Here is a 12969-nt window from a genome sequence, read left to right as displayed (position 1 = left end):
GAATATATTCAGTAGCTTGGGAGATATCCAATAAAGGAGGAAAATAGGGTCTCAACAACTCCACATTGAAAACTGGATGCAGTCCCAAAAAGGATGGCAAATTAAGTTCAAAAGCATTCTCACCAACTTGTTTCACAATAGTGTATGGTCCATAACGAAGAGGTCGAAGCTTCCTATTTGGTCCATGCAGACGCTCTTTCTGAAAATGTAACCATACCTTGTCACCAACCTGAAACTGATGGGGAGTTCTATGTTTATCATGTCTTTCCTTATATTTCTGATTACTCTGCTCCAATATCTCATAAACTTGTTGTTGTAGGTGTCTAATGTTATCAATGAATTTTTCTGCTTTATCTACCTCCTTGTCACCATTCAATGGACTGCTAGACTGTAGAGATGGTATTGCTACATCCATAGGTGCCAATGGCTGGTACCCAAGAGAAACCTCAAATGGACTGTGCCCTGTAGTACTATGGAGTGCACGGTTGTAGCTGTGTTGCACATAGGGTAAGCTTTCATCCCACGTGCGAGGATGTTTTGAATGATACATCCGTAAAATATGAATAATCATTCGATTCACCACTTCTGTCTGCCCATCTGTTTGAGGATGGAATGCTGTGGACTTTGTCAGTTTCGTGTCCATTTTAGCCCATAGTGCAGACCAAAATTTGTTGACGAACCTGCTATCCCTATCAGAAATAATGGTTTTTGGCAAACCAAAATGAACCCACACATGTTCAAAAAATAGCTTGGCAGTATCTTCTGCAGAAATCATCTTTTTACATGCCACCATGATAGCCATTTTAGAAAACCTATCTACCACAACATATACACAATCATGCCCCCGCCTGGTAGTTGGAAGCCCAGACATAAAATCCATTGAAATAGATTGCCATGGCTTATCAGGAATAGGTAATGGTAAGTATAGACCCAACTTACGGTTTGTTGGTTTTGCAATCGCACAGGCTGCACAAGCTTGTATATGTGAAATGACATCTTGCTTCATTTTTGGCCAATAGAAATAGTTTTGAAGGATAGCAGTAGTCTTACCAATACCAAAATGTCCTGCAACACGACTGTAGTGAGCTTCCCATATCATTTTCTTCCGTTCTTCAGTGGGTACACATATGTGACCATTATGGCAAAGAAACCCATCCTGCAAGTGAAAATCAGAGACAGATTTTCCTTCTACCAAATTACTATAGATGTTAGCAAAATCAGGGTCAGTACTATATAGTTGTTCCCAAGTGGATGATTGATGACCGCATGAATCCAACACTATTGTCAAACCTGCAATTGGAGGCCTACTCAAACAATCTGCCACCTTGTTACTGCTTCCTTTTTTATGACGAATGTTGAGGTGAAATTGTTGTAAATAGACTGACCACCGTTGATGTCTATCATTCTGTAGCTTTCCTTGTGTTTGCAAGAATTGGAGTGGTTTATGGTCTGTATGTATAACAGTTTCTTTTCCCAGTATATAGTGTTTCCATTGTTTGCAAGCCTGAACAATGGCATACAACTCCTTATCATAGGTGGGATACTTACGTACTGTATCAGAAAAAGTTTCACTGTGATAGGCAACAGGATGCCCATTTTGTGTGAGTACCGCACCAAGAGCATAATCTGATGCATCTGTTTCTATCTCAAATGCTTGGTGTAGATCTGGAAGGACCAATACTGGTGCTGAACATAGTCTTTTCTTTAACTCCTCAAATGCTTGTTGTTGTGCCTCTGTCCATTGAAATTTTGCTTGTGCTCCACCCCTGAGTGATTGATTAAGAGGCCATGATATGTGTGAGAAACCAAACACAAATCTACGATAGAAGTTGGCTAAGCCCAAGAAGCTGCGAAGCTCTATGAAATTTTTAGGAGATGGCCAATCTTGAATTATTTGAATCTTTGCTGGATCAACATGAACACCCTCAACGTCAATGATATACCCTAAGTATTGAATACTCTGCATACCAAAAGAACACTTCTCAATGTTGGCATAAAGTTTGTGTTTTTGCAGAGTTGAAAGAACTTGTTCAACATGCTGCAAATGCTAAGACCAAGTTCTGCTAAAGATGAGTATGTCATCCAAATAAACAACTACAAAGGAATCAATGAATGGTCTAAGCACATCATTCATCAATCTCATAAATGTGGCTGGGGCATTTGTTAGGCCAAAAGGCATGACCAACCATTCAAACAAACCTTCCTTAGATTTAAATGCAGTCTTCCACACATCTGCTGGATCAATTGGTACTTGGTGGTATCCAGACTTCAAGTCAACTTTTGTAAAGAATTTAGCCCCCCCAAGTTGGTCCAACAAATCATCAATTCGAGGGATTGGATATCTATTTTTAACAGAGATTTTGTTTAATGCTCTATAATCAATACAAAGCCTCCATGTCCCATCTTTCTTTTTAGCAAGGACAATTGGACTTCCACAAGGTGAAGCACTTGGACGAATGTGTCCTTTCTGAATCAACTCCTGAATTTGTCTCTTAATCTCATTATTTTCCAAAACTGACCTCCTATATATTGGCTCATGTGGTAGCGGTGTGCCTGGAATTAAATCAATAGAGTGCTTGACTTGACAGTGTGTTGGTACTCCCACTGGTGGTGTAAACACATTGTGATATTCTTTCAAAATTTTATCTATTTGATTTTGTTGATTCTCTGTTACCTTAGCATGTGTATTAAGAACAACTGACTTTGTTTGTTCAGGGCGAATCATGAGTACAATAAAAGCTCCAGTTTGAGCAATCAAGCGTTTACATTGTTTAGCACTAATTAAAGATGCAGTTTTTGTTGGACATACCTCTGGTATTCGGTACCTCTTCTCACCAAGCTTGATTGTAACACTACGTGGCCTTGACTCATACACCCCATGCCTCTGATACATGTATGGCTGCCCCAGCAAGACATCGCATACATCCAATGGTGCTACATCACATATCACTTCATCCTTGAAAGGCTTGATTGAATATGGCAAACGACATTGTTGATTGATTTGAATATCTTGTCCCTCATTCACCCATCCCATAGAGTATGGTTGTGGGTGTCTTGTCACTTTCAAATTTAATCTTTTGACTGTCTCCCTAGAGATCAAATTCTTTTGACTCCCACTGTCAACAATAAAATGTAGAGGCTTTCCATCAACCCACATCTGTGAATGAAAAAGTCTCTCTTCATCTTCACGGGGAAATACTTTAGCAGTTCCAACTATGGCATATGGGTTTGCTTCTATGATGGAATCATTCTCCTCTTTCTTAGAATTATTTATTGGTGGCGATTCAGGTTCAGCTTCCTCCCCTCGTATTTCTGTCATCAAATTTTTAATACTTCGACAATCCTTTGTATTATGGGTTGGGGACCTATGCAGCTCACACCACATGCCTGTGTCTGTCTTTTTAGTAGACCACCATGTGTTCTTGGGTGAATTTGAATGAGGTTCCTTGGTCACCTGTTTCCCTGCAAATTTATTGCCACCTTCAGCCCTTGGCTTGTTGTTTGCAAAGTAGTCCCTCTTCCATCTTTGCTTGGATTTTTCTTCAATTTTTGTAGCATATTTATAGGCAGTTGCCAATGTCTCAATATTTAAAAAATCCATCTCTGTTTGAATATCCCTGTGAAGTCCACTCCGATATTTTAAAATTCTATGCTTCTCTGAATCATTAATACCGAGTTTTGCTGAAAGTGAATGGAATGTATTGGTGTAATCTTGCACAGACTGATCCCTCCTTTGGCGAAGAAGCTGCCATTCTATGTATTTTTGTTCATATATATCCTCCGGGAGGTAAGCTTCTTTTATATATTCTACAAATTCTCCCCATGTGGGCTTCTTATCAAGAGATAGTATAAAATCATCTTCAGCAACTGATTCTTGTTCTTTGTTTGCTACTTTGGTTTCCCATGCTAATTTCACATGGGTTTCAGCTTTGAGGAGAGCAAATGTTATCTTTTCAGCATCTGAGAAATTATTTACAGAAAAGTACCTATCCAACTTTGATAACCAGTTATCAACAGCTTCAGCATCGACCTTTCCTTCAAAATTTGGGATGTCGAAATTGACCTGCACTTTGAAAGGGGTATTTCCACGAAATGGTGTTTCAGATTCAGAGGGTTTTTGCTTCTGTAGGAGGTTTGAAAATTGACTCATCATCTCCTCTCGTTGCTTATTTAAAGCTTCCTCGACCAACTTCTTAACATCATTGTCTGACATCTTCGATTGTGTGCGTCTCAAAGGTGGGTATTTTGACAAATCTTGTGTATCCAATCCTAATCTTTGGTAGGAAGACCTTGTGTAAATTGGCATAAAGGAGCGTTCCCGCTCTGATACCACTGATCTGATTTATGAAAACCAGATTACAATACCTGGTGTGATACCTGCGGTATTGTAGATTTCAACACAAAAATTGACAACAAGAAGATTGCAAACCAAAAACTGTCTCCATTCTATTCAAAATTGGAGTTTATACAAGTCGAATGTATCCCAAGGGTCACACAAATCCCTTGGAATTGAAACGAAGAGTCACCATAATGTTTATTACAATTAAACTACTAAAACTATCAAAATTATCAAAAAAACTAAATATAAAATTTTAGTCCACTTTGAGAAGGCATAACTTTCTCATCCTAGCTCCGAATTACAAACCATTTGATGCGTTGGAAAGGTATTCAAATAATCTAGAACCAAATTTCACACCGTCCGTAAAACTGGATTTTAAACTGGTCTAAGAAAAGTTTCAAATACAATGAAGAGGAGTGCCAATAAGCAAGCAATCCGTTGTAGTCTAGTTGGTTAGGATACTCGGCTCTCACCCGAGAGACCCGGGTTCAAGTCCCGGCAATGGAAACGTCTTTTGCTCTTCAATCTGAATGTGAAAAATGACTTTCAAAAAAGAGTTACAGCCTAGTTAGTTAGGATACTCCGAGAGACCCGGCAACGCAAAGGTATTTTGCTGTTCAATCTGAATGTGAGAAATGACTTTCAAAAAATAGTTACAGCATGTTGTAAAATCTACTTTAACCAAACATTTAAGTGCGTTTGCCGGGAGTCGAACCCGGGTCTATTGCTTGGAAGGCAATTATCCTAACCGTTGGACTACAAACGCAGCTGCGATTGTTTCACAGAAAATCTGATACCTCAGTGGATAGCTTAGAAAACAACTATCCTGGGCGTTGGAGCCTAACCGCACACGGAATCCTGTAATGGGAAATATGCATTTTATTCTTCTGGTGCAGAGAACACAATAGTAAATGTTTGTTCAGATTTTATTCATTTTACAAAGATTCTTTCAAAAGAGTCTTTGGATAATATAGATTAAAATCGTCTGTTTGGTGTAGTTAGTTATCACGTTAGTCTCACACACTAAAGGTCCTCTGTTCGAACCTGGGCTGAGACAAACGTATTACTTCCTTTTAGTTTTTTGAATTTACTAAACAAATCGTCCTGAATTAGTCACTGCTACTGTGCTCTCTTCGCTTACTCCTTGCTCTCAGACATGGCGAGTTCCTCAGTTTAGGAAACCCTTAGTATCAACACATCAGAGTGGCGCAGCGGAAGCGTGGTGGGCCCATAACCCACAGGTCCCAGGATCGAAACCTGGCTCTGATATAAGACTGGTATCAGTTGAGGCTTCCCTAGATTCCATTTTATATGCCGTTATTTTCAAGATTATAGCCTCAATGTTTGTGACAAGGAATATAAGATAACTATAAGCTAAGCATGGCATCAGTGGATGAGTAATAAAGAATGAAAATGTTGATCACCCCTTGAAAACATCAGGGGTGGTGGCGCAGTTGACTAGCGCGTAGGTCTCATAGCTAAATTTGAGTGATCCTGAGGTCGAGAGTTATGAGGCAATTATGCCTGCCGAAAACGTAAATGTGGAGAGCATTTGGGCAAAGCTGGAGAAGAGGGTTTCGAGTGTAAAGGTGCCCAAAACCACTCCAATACTCTCAGTCTCTTAACCTGAATTCTTCTTCTTTTTTTCTCCTTCTGGCAAATTATTTTTTTACAGGTTTATAAAATAATATCAAAGGGTGGTTCCAACTGTCACACCTCTTTACAAATTAAAAATTACATTAAATTTATTAATTATTAACTATTTTTTTAAAAAAATTTATTTATTCTAATTTACAAAATAAATTTTATTTCGATCATTGTTTACATTCTTTTGTGGGGTTTAGACATATAGTTTTCAAAAAAAATGACTTTAATTTATCCCTTTTTTTTGAGGTTTTAGTTTTTGGGGCCTATAGATTGCACCACTCCCATAGTGTATTTATAAGTCAAACACTTATAAATATATTATGGGGCTTTACAAATATATTATGGGGCTCTATCAGTCCCATTGACTGTGAGACCCTTTTTTATCAACACACAAATATACACCATGATTAGTTATATATTTCACCTATCATCACACAATTATCCATGCATTCGTTCCTTGAAATCTATGCGCCTTCTTATCTTGCTTTAACTTCATAATGCACCGATTTGACCTTCAGCTACATTAAAAAAAATCAAGTTTCTATCTCCTCCCATTTTCTACTAATTATTGCAAGACAAGAACTATAGGTAATGAACTCTATTTAACACATTATTAATATTTACCATTTTAGCAAATCACATTGCAAATATTTTTTTTATCCAAAAAAATATTTGTTCTCATTAAAGTTTAGATACAGATATTTTTTATACAAAAAATATTTGTTCTAATTAAAGTTTATATGCAAAACATTTAAGAAAACATATTTTAGAAATTATTTTTCTTTCATTTAATTGATTGAAATAATCTATCGGATATGGATATGGGTGATTAATGTGCTTCCTTTAAAATAATGGCCATAATAGTAATTGAAGGAAAGGGAGTGGTAGATTCAACTTGCTGACCATAGAAAAAATTCAAGTATCGCTATGTTAACTGAAGCTATTCAAAATGTGTTTGCTTTTAAGTGAACAAAAAAGAGCTAGAGTTCTAAATTCTAGACATCATTAGAATGTACTATGTTTGGTGTGTGAATGGTGAGCAAAGAATCCATTCTAAGCTTCACCAACCCTGTACCCACGATTTGTGCTCTATATATTTGCTTATCTCTACTACATATTGAAACACTCTTGGAAAGGGAATACTCAAACCAATGTGGACTTATTTGAAGACTTATTTCTATTCACTTTGGACCTATGTTTGGAGTATTCCTATCTATTGGATGTTGGTAGCTAACAATCAAAGTATTATTGTGTTTTGAAGACTTCTAACAAAATTCAACTTTGGTTCAGTTTGTTATTCTTTAACATATTTGAATGCATGCATGAAAATATCATTGAAAGTTGACATCATATAAATTTGGTCCTTTCTTATTGGTTGAAATAATTAACAAGAGCCAATTAGTGGTTTTTTTCATTCAATGGGCTTCTCACAACAACATGATGTTGATTTTTTATTGTTGGAGTTACATTTTATAGGATAATTTTCTTTTATGCATTATCTTTTATGTCATGACAAAAATCACTAATGGTGAAACCCTTCAAAATGTGTGCTAAGTCTGTTTTCTATGGCTTTTAAGTGCTTGGCATAAATAACTTGAGCATTTTCGAAGTCTTTTCATGACTAGTGGAACTTACTAATGATTTAACCTCTCAAAATGTATGCTTCATAAACAATTTTGTGTTTTCAAGCTAGGTTGAGTTCACTTATCTGCTAGCTATGTTTTAAATGTCGGGCAATATTCACCATTGGCTTGAGCCCTCTTGGCATATGTTTAATAGCTTACTGCCCTCTTTTCATGCTTTGCTGGAACTTCATAAGGCTTGTGCAAAAATGGTTGCTTCTCTTGATTTTTTTTAGACCTGGCTATGCATTACCTATGTTTTTCCCTAGTTTGAAAGCATAGGCACATAAAAGAGGTTGCTAAACCCTAAAAGATTTGTGCTCATGGATTGACAAAATAGCATGGTGAAATTCACTTAAGATTTTCATGATATATTTGTTTATTGAATAGTTTCATGTGTTCTTATGCTGTCATAAACGAGCTTATCTTCACTATTGGGATCAAGAGGGAGACACCTTAGCATTGAAGAAGACAAAAAAGTCTCTAGTCATTTTGCAAATCTAGGGGTATATTAAGATCAAGTGTTGATATGAGCTTAGGGATATTTTGAAATTGACCACCTGATTAACATAGCAAATCTTTTGAACATGAAGCCTCTCGTTTAAACAGAGATAGATTAGAAGCCAAAACTATCCTACATTTATTTGCTCAAAGAAAGTGATTTTTTGTCCATTTCTAGGCATCCAAGCTAATTGGTTAGAAATTAAAATCAAGGCCTTTTCCATATTACTCTATATTAGAGTTTATCAGCATGATTATTTATGAGATGACCATTGAATTTATTTTGGCATAGGAATACGGCCCAAGTTTATTTATCATCAAAATTTGACCTTGCAATTTTTTTTGTTTGTCTCATATACATGAGTTTAGCATGGTGTAATATCAAGCAAAGGTAGTGGTGCAGGATCACTTCATGACTAAGATGATAAGAGCAATAAAGGTTAAAGGTCACACATGGTAATGTGACCTTTCAATCTATGTTATATGATAGTCTTGTTTGTTTGATTTTTGTAATAAACCCCACCTTGTTACCCAATGACATGGATTTGGAAAGTTGATAAGCCACCATGGGCATATGGGCCTAGGGGTATTTAGTTGAGTATTTTCTAGGTGTTTATGTGTTGGAGATGTCTTAGGAAGGCTTAAGACATGTTGAAACAACTCTAGGTAGGCAAACTTAACATGTGTCAAAAGTTGCTCAAACATGACAACTTTTGTTGACAACTTTGGCTACAAATAGCAACTTCTTTCCAATGGTCACCTTGGTTCAAAAGGTGGTTGATAACCGTTGATTAAGGTATAAAATTTCATTCCCAATAATCATTGGGGGAGAGAAATACTTTGTAAACAATTGGCATCATTGAAGTAATAAAATTCTGAGAATTTCCTGCAATTCTGTTATTTTGCATGGTGTACCGTACTGTAAGGACATTTTGGAATTAGGAAAATAGTGAGATGTGTTAGAGTGGGAAATCACCTTTCATATGCATCAATTCTGAGGTCCTAATTCGCCACGACAAGGGAGAAACCTGCAATTTTCTGGAAGTGGTCTAGATTTGACAGTTTTGGCCTAGGGTTTTGCAAAGAAATGGCCTCATCTTGCTGATCCTTCACTGGTGGTTCACGGCTTTGGAGGAGATGCAAGTATGGCTAATTTATTTTAGGATTTTGAAGGCCTTTTGCAAGTTAGGACCGGTTGGAGGCAAGGGTTTGATGCATTAAGTCCATGTGGCCACCGTGCAAGTGCAAGCAAACATGTCTCACATCAGATGTTAGGGGTTTGATTATAGCCTAGAACTTAGAAATTGGTGGATTTACCATGTCCTAAGAGTGTTCCTTGTGTTGGTTTGTCGAAATAGGATCTGTGTCTATAGACTCATTTGTATAATAGGCCTAATTGGGGCTATTAGGTCTCCTAACCAAGATAGGGTTTGGATTATTGTGTTCCCAAAATGTCAGAACCCTAGGGATATGTTTCGCAACTCTCAAAAGGGTATCCAAATCTAGAATCTATTGTCTGGGTCCTTTGGAGAAATAAGGAGTTAATTGTGGAAAACCGGTCTAGTAGGGCTACTAGGATTAGTAGGCCTTATTGCAGCAGTTACCCCAAACCAATAGTAGGAACCTAAATTGATGATTGAAGGGGGTCTTCTTGACCTAGGGGACTTCAAACCAAACCTTAAATAGGCATTGATGCATTAGAGAGGGGATCAAACCATTGTTGGCTATAGGGTCCTTAAGAGCCTCTAGAAGACCTTATGAAGCACTCAGTGGAAGTGACCTTGTGAGGAAGCCTTTTTGGAAAAAAGGGATGTGGGACTTATCAAATTGATCTTTCTTGACCCCTTATAGTGTTTGTGATTGCTAGAGTCCTTGGTTTGTTCTTGGACTAGGGGAACCTATTCTATACCTATACCAGGGCTCTGCATCAAATTGGTATCAGAGCGTAGGAGGAATTCTTTTGGGAAGGAGAATAGTACATGTCAACAGAAGAATTAGAGGGCAAGGCTAGAAGAATGCCTCCAAAGATGACAAATGTGGAACTTGCTAGGATGGTGCAAGAGAATAGAGAAGAGAATGATCAGCTTAGAAAGTTGATAGAGAACTTGGAAGGCAAACTAGAGAGAGGAGGACTTGATGGCTTGGAGGAAGTGGGAGAAGAAGAGGAGAACCCACAAGGGAAGGAAGAAGAGGAAGTTCCTACAGAGCATAGGTACCTGGTCAATGCCTTGAAGTCTATGGAGAGGAGAACCATGGACCAGAAATCAAATCTCCCTATTTTCAGTGGGAAGATGGATGTCGATGGAGTGATGGACTAGATAGAGTCCTTGAACAACTTCTTTGAATGTGAAGACATTGTTGACAATGAAAAGGTAAAGATTGCCAAGTAAAAAATGTAGGGAGCAACCCTGACATGGTGGAATTTTGTGCAAGGGCAAAGAGTAAAAGAGGGAAGAGGAATGATCACCTCTTGGAAGAAGATGATTGCAGAGATCAAGGGAGTATATGTACCTGAGGACTATGAAGTCCAATTACACAAGAGAAGGCAGAATCTCAGACACAAAGAGATGGATGTGTGTGCCTATACTAAAGAATTTCAGAAATTGAGTATAAAGTCTGAGAAAGTTGAAGATGAAAGTGAAAGAGTGGCAAGGTATCTAAATGACCTAAGGTGGAACATACAAGAAGAGTTGAACCTCTTGTGCCCCGACACTGTTCATAAATGCTATCAATTAGCATTAAAGGTAGAGGAGAAGCTTAAAAGAAGACAAGAGTAGAGCAGTAGAGGAAGGGGTAATCAACCAAGAGGAAGGAGCAACTTGAGAGGAAGAGGATCAAGTTTTGAGTTTCAAAGAGAGAGTAGTCAATACTCCTCAAGGAATGACAACAACAAAGGCAACTTCAGAGGGAGAAGGCCTAATTTTAGAGGTAGATCATCAGGAAGAGGAGCAGGGTCAATAAAGTGTCTCAACTACAACCAAGAGGGACACATTGCTAGTAGATGCCTAGAGAAGATGAGGTCTAGTTCCCAAGGGGAAAGGAGAGCCAACCTAACCCAAGAATCAGATTACCAAGGCGAGAGTAAACCTAATTCATATGGTTACCCATAGACAGGAGAGGCACTAATGTTGAGAAGAACCCTCTTGAAGTTACCAACACCTATGGAGCCACCCCAAAGAAAGTCTGTCTTCCACACCACTTGCTAATCAGGAGGAAAGGTATGTAAAGCTTTGATTGACTCAGGCTCTAATGAGAATTTTGTGTCAATAGAAATGGTAGAGAAGTTGAAATTGAGGAGGATACCGCATCCATACCCATATAAGGTGTATTGGCTCACAAAGGGGCAACAAACACTTGTAGAGGAGCAGGCATGGGTGGAATTCTAGATAAGTGCATATAAAGATAAGATTTTGTTTGATGTTGTTAACATGGATGCTTGTCACCTCTTGTTTGCAAGACCATGACAGTATGACCTCAAAGAACACCATGATGGTTTTAGGAATACCTACTCCATCACAAAGAATGACAAGGTCATAGAGCTACTACCCTTGACTGAAAACAATGAAGAGTGGAAAGAAACTGAGTCCAAAGTGATGATGATGGAAGGAAAACCATTCCTCAAGGAGATAAAGATGGAAGAAGGAATATGTTTTGCATTGCTTCCAATACCAACCTCAAAGGAGAATCATGTTGCAGATGATAGGGCAGAAGGAAAGGACAAGGATCTCAGTCTGGAAGTGAAGGAGATCATTGGTAGATACCAAGGAATAGTTGCAGATGGAGTTCCAAGGAGTTTGCTGCCAATGAGAGAGATCAGTCACTATATTGACTTGATCCCAGGGGCTACATTACCTAACAAGGCTGCATACAAACCACGCCACAGAAAAATGAGGAGATGGCAAGGCAAATTCAAGAGTTGCTAGATTCTAACCCGATTAGAAAGAGCCTTAGCCCGTGTGCAGTCCCTACAGTTTTGGCATCCAAAAAGGATGGAGCATGGAGGCTTTGTACTGACTCAAGAGCTCTCAACAAGATCACCATAAGGTATAGATTTCCAATGCCCAGGATAGAGGATTTGCTTTCTTGTTTGAGGGGTGCAAAATATTTCTCTAAAATTGATTTAAAGAGTGGATACCACCAAATTAGAATTAGGCTTGGTGATGAGTGGAAAACAAACTTCCAAACAAATGAAGGGTTGTATGAGTGGAACATTATGCCATTTGGTTTGTCTAATGCTCCAAGTACATTCATGAGACTCATGAATGAAGTTTTGAAAGAATTCATAGGGAAGTTTGTAACAGTGTATTTGGATTATATACTAATATTTAGCAGGACAAAGGAAGAGCACTTGAGGCATCTAGACAAGGTTTTGAAAAAGTTGAGTGAAGAGGAATTGATGATCAATATGGAGAAGTGTTTGTTCATGCAAGAAGAACTCATCTACCTTGGATTTGTGATCTCTAAAGGTCACTTGAAGATGGATTAGGATAAGGTAAATGCAATTCTCTCTTGGCCTGCTCTTAAGATTATTGGTGAGGTTAGAAGTTTCCATGGATTAGCCACATTTTATAGAAAGTTCATAAGAGGTTTCAGTCAAATATGTGCTGCAATGTTGGAAACCATAAAAGGTGGTCAAAAGTGCAGGTTCTCTTGGACAAAGGAGGCAGATGAGGCATTTGAAACTCTCAAGAAAAAGGTAGCTCAACAACCGGTACTTGCCTTACTTGATTTTAATAAAGTGTTTCAGATTGAATGTGATGCTAGTCATGTGGCCATAGGAGAAGTCATAAGCCAAGAAGGCAGACCTATAGCATTCTTTAGTGAAAATCTTAATGAGGCAAAGGGAAAATATTCTTCCTA

At 38.1% G+C, this 12969-nt stretch overlaps 3 non-coding genes across 3 annotated transcripts; 2 read left to right on the top strand and 1 right to left on the bottom strand.

Moving 5' to 3' along the window:
- Window positions 1-4773: 4773 nt before the first annotated feature.
- On the top strand, window positions 4774-4846 carry TRNAE-CUC (transfer RNA glutamic acid (anticodon CUC)). Its single transcript has one exon. It is a non-coding gene; the product is annotated as a tRNA-Glu (tRNA).
- Window positions 4847-5033: 187 nt separating this feature from the next.
- Window positions 5034-5105, bottom strand: TRNAG-UCC (transfer RNA glycine (anticodon UCC)). The gene has a single exon. It is a non-coding gene; the product is annotated as a tRNA-Gly (tRNA).
- Window positions 5106-5536: 431 nt separating this feature from the next.
- TRNAM-CAU (transfer RNA methionine (anticodon CAU)) lies at window positions 5537-5608 on the top strand. The gene has a single exon. It is a non-coding gene; the product is annotated as a tRNA-Met (tRNA).
- Window positions 5609-12969: the final 7361 nt, after the last annotated feature.

The sequence above is a fragment of the Cryptomeria japonica genome, chromosome 4 (assembly GCF_030272615.1).
Source record: "Cryptomeria japonica chromosome 4, Sugi_1.0, whole genome shotgun sequence".
In the NCBI taxonomy this organism is placed as follows: domain Eukaryota; kingdom Viridiplantae; phylum Streptophyta; class Pinopsida; order Cupressales; family Cupressaceae; genus Cryptomeria; species Cryptomeria japonica.
Note: the sequence above shows the minus strand (reverse complement) of the source record. Positions and strands in the feature narration are given on the sequence as shown.